Source organism: Megascapheus bottae, chromosome 22 (genome assembly GCF_031878675.1).
Source record: "Megascapheus bottae isolate mThoBot1 chromosome 22, mThoBot2.hap1, whole genome shotgun sequence".
In the NCBI taxonomy this organism is placed as follows: domain Eukaryota; kingdom Metazoa; phylum Chordata; class Mammalia; order Rodentia; family Geomyidae; genus Megascapheus; species Megascapheus bottae.
Genome location: NC_143530.1, coordinates 14,843,772 through 14,847,984, shown reverse-complemented (window position 1 = coordinate 14,847,984; position 4,213 = coordinate 14,843,772). Strand labels below are relative to the sequence as shown.

Genomic DNA, 4,213 nt, shown 5'->3' with positions numbered 1-4,213 from the left:
TTCTGAGTTCTAGGCAAGTGTGACTGTAAACCAGTAAAGGATCAGGAGAGAAGCAGAGAAGACCTGGGAAGGAGGAGACCAGGGGTCCTCCTGGAAGTCTGTCCTCAGGAGAGGCCTTCTTGTGGACTGGCTCTGCTGGGCATCAGGTCCCCATCACCACCATCAGAAGCATGACACAACCTTCTTTTCCCATGTGATTTCACAAAATAGGTGTTGGCACCCAGGTCATCAGGCTGGGTGAGCAGCTGGGTGTGGTGGCACTTCCTACGAAGGAGACAAAACACACTTCTAACTAGAGATAGGAAAACACAAGTGGAACAAGAACATGGATCCTTTTCCTTCCTACATTTATATCCCCTCTTCCACATCACAACAGCCACCACAGCTCTAGTAGTTCTCCACTGTTTCTGGGACAACAAGGCCATTGGCAATTCCTAGGGTGGGGACAGTAGTTTGAGAGGAAGGCTCCAGGAAGAGAGAAAAGATTTGGGAATGTGAGAAGGTCCTGAGCACCCCCTCATGTTACACTTGGTAGGTGTTTCTCTGCTCTTCTCCAGAAGGCACCACCACAGCTGCCCACTTCTGGAAGCTTCCATTTCCTGCGGGACTAGTCTCTACTTGCTCCAAGTCCTGGGTCTTATCCTTCCACCTCTCTGCCAGGTGAAGGTGATCTCTGATGGGTAGAAATCCAGAGCCCAGCACTTTAGGTTGACAGCTTGTTCAAAGAGGAGGTGGAGGGTCATGTGTAGCTCTGGGAATCTGAGGGGGGGGGGGGAGAATCCAGAAATCCAGATACTTCAGTAGCTCATTGTCTCCACACTTGATCTTAGCCAAAAGGCTGAGCAGAGATCATGAGCTAATATTAAAGCAGCACCATGAGACCACATGAGACTGCACTGACAACTGAGCTGAGGAGGATTGTGAAGTCCAGGTTTTGTAATCTATTCCCTGTTAAGGTCTTGAGTGGGGTTAAGACACGTCAGAAGATCCAGGTCTCTTAGAGGAACTCCTGGTTCTGTCCTGGGTAGAGTTAGACTCACAAAAGCCACAGCCTCCACGCGATGCCAAGATTGATTTCAGAGTCAAGGGGCCTGTGTTGGCCAGGCATGCCAGGCAGTGTCTTCCTCTCCACACCTTTTCCTGAGATCAGGGCAGGTGTCAGAGTCACTCTATTAAAAGTCCAGAAGACTCAATCCGGGGCTGGCCCCAAGGAGAGTGGTGTCCTAGGGTGGGTCTTGTTTTCCTCCACTGGTGGGAGGAGAGGATTTGGAGATCCCCAGGAGATGGAGGTGCCTGGTACCTGGGCATAGCAGAGCCTCTGCCATTCTCCAGGTATCTGAGCAGCCACTCCAGGGACTCCCCATCCAGGTAGAACCTTCAGCCCTCTGCCACCCTGACCGTCCCCGGCTTGGGCATGGTGATCTCAGCACCCACAGGGGCACCATGTCCCATGTCACAGCCAGCCATGCTCACACCACCATCCCGCCATGGGGCCCAGCCCGGCCCAGCACCCACTAACAACTTGGCTGTCTTAGTCCCTGCCACTTTCCTGGGCCTTGCAATTTGGGGGAGAGGGGGAGGTCAGTCTGGAACTTGCTGCCTGGGAGGATTCAGACCTGTTCTTGGGAAATGCAGTGGGTTGTGACCTCCGACCTGGCCTGAGGACACTCAGGGAACTCTGTCACTGCCCTTGGCAGCAACATCCGCAAGAGGGCTGGGGTGCCAAGACCTCATCTTGAGGATCCAGGGTGAATCTGAGTTCAGTGGCCCATCCAGCCCTCTAACCAGGGACGGGGGCAGCGCTAACCTGCTCTTCCCATGGAGTTGGGAACTGGGGCCGCTTCACCAGTGTCCGGGCAGAAGCCTCCCGCACAGGTTGGAGAAGAAGTAAAACCAGAGTCCAGGATCCCCATGCTGAGTTTCCGGACCCAGACCCACGTTGGGTCCTGGAGCCCTACCTCTGGGGGCAGGTACCTGAGGCCTCGCCCTGAGTCCTGTCCTCCTGCCCCAGCACTCTGTGCCGGCCTCCTGTGGGTTCCTGGCCGGGGACCATGGCACAGGTTCTCAGAGGGTTTGCATCCAGGGTCTCTGCACCCCACACATGCCTGCCAACCATGAAGTTATTTGTCCTCAATGTCCTCTGTCAATATTCACACAGACATGAATCCATCTTTAAAGCTCATTCCCTGCTATCCTGGGTCATCAGGAAACTCAGATCTAAGGATGGAGATTCAAAGCCAGCCCAGGAGGAAAATCCCTGAGACTCTCATCTGCAATAAACCATGGAGAACTGGAGATGGCGCTGTGACTCAGAGTGGTGGAGTGCTAGCTTTGAGTAGAGAAGCTCCAGGACAGAACCCAGACCCAGAGTTCAGGCCTTGGAGGCGGAAAATAAGTAAATAATATATAAAAATGGACTGTTTACAGCGCCACCCCCTGCTGTCCCCACCTCGGTGTCTGAGCAGCTCAGGACGACTGGTACCCAGCACTCATCGCCCAGATGTGGAGTTCTTCCAACAAGGCAGACCACTGGCCTAGGGAAGTTGAAAGATGAGGGAATGCTCTTATAAACCTTCAGGTTAAATGTGCACAGACAGAAGCCAAGTTCCCTGAGGAAGTTCATGACCTGGACAGGAAATGTGCTCTTCTCCATCCGCCTCTATGTGATAAGCGATTTGAGATCATTCCTGCAATGTATGAACCCACGGGAGAAGAATGTGCATGGAAACCCGAGGAGGAAGATGAAGTTTCCGGGGAGCTGAAAGAAAAGGCCACGATTGGAGAAGAAAACAAGGATGAAGGAAAAGAAGGCCCTAAAGGAATCCTGAATTCTGGCTGACTGTTTTTGAGAATGCTGATTTCTCAGGGACAGGGTTCAGGGACCTGATGAGCCTATTCTGAAGCCCTGGAAAGATACCAAAGTGAAGTTCTCACATGCTGGCCAGTCTAGGAGTGTGATCTTAGAATTTCACTTCAAACCAATGAGTATTTCACAAATGAAGTGTTGACAAAGACAGATAGGATGAGATCAGAACCAGATGATTCTGATTCCTTTTCTTTGGATGGACCAGAGAGTATGGGTTGGACAGGGTGCCAGATAGATTGGAAAAGAGAAAAGAATGTCACTTTGAAAACCATTAAGAAGCAGAAACACAAGGAACATGGGACAGTTCGTTTCCAATCATTCTTTCTTTCCTTTTTTTGCCCCTCCTGAAGTTCCTGAGAGTGGAGATTTGGATGCTGCTGCTGAAACTATTCTTGCTGCAGACTTTGAAACTGGTCACTTTTTACATGAGCGTATAATCCAAGATTAGTGTTATACTTTACTGGCGAAGCTATTGAAGATGATTATGATGAAGAAAATGAAGAAGTAGATGAGGGAGGGGAAGAAGGAGATGAGGAAAATGATCCAGACTATGACCCGGAGACAGATCAAAATCTAGCAGAGTGCAAGCAGCAGTGAAGCAGGAGGTTTGAGGATCACCTGCACTGTAATAGGCTAAGCAGGACTATTATTCATGTTAGACTTAGAGTTTTGTATTTTCCTGGTAGACTCATAACTTTTTTTTAAGGAAAGATATTGACATTTTAAAGACAAATTTGTTCTAGCTTTTAACTAGTTTTCTGTCCCACCTGTTGAATGCACGGATCCTCTCATGCATGTCCATTTGTTGTTTGGTTTTTGGGAATATTTTCATCATGTAGCTATTAGAACACAACCATGAAAATCAACAAGAGTTAAACTTTTTTGGGGGGGGCTGGCTGTTTTCTTAAAGAACCAAGGTAGTGTTTCACCTCATAGTAGGGTGAGTTTTAAGTTCGCTTGCATTAATGTGCTTTTTATTATAATGTTATAGAAATGTAGTGACCTTATACTACTAAAACAGTATTATTAAAAAGAACCTTATGGTTAAGAATTTCTAGCAATAAGACCAAACCCAATAATTGTTAGGCTATTCATGGATTTTCTTATTTTAGGTAATATATTAATAATAAAGAATTCTGACTTCTAATATACATATGACTATTGGTTACCACAGAGATATTAATAAATCCTAGAGTCTTTATTCACTAGTACTATTGAAGAGTACTTTTAAATTTTACTTCCATTAATTAAGCATTTTTTCTTTGTGGTAGGGTCTATCTACTACTTTCCTGGAAAGGATGAATTTCCATCATTTGACAAGCCTATTTCAAGGTTTTTTGTTGCCTG

General features: G+C 47.7%; 1 pseudogene; it reads left to right on the top strand.

Annotated features, from left to right (window-relative positions):
• The first annotated feature begins 2,500 nt into the window (after window positions 1-2,500).
• LOC150047969 (nucleosome assembly protein 1-like 1 pseudogene) lies at window positions 2,501-3,540 on the top strand (annotated as a pseudogene).
• Window positions 3,541-4,213: the final 673 nt, after the last annotated feature.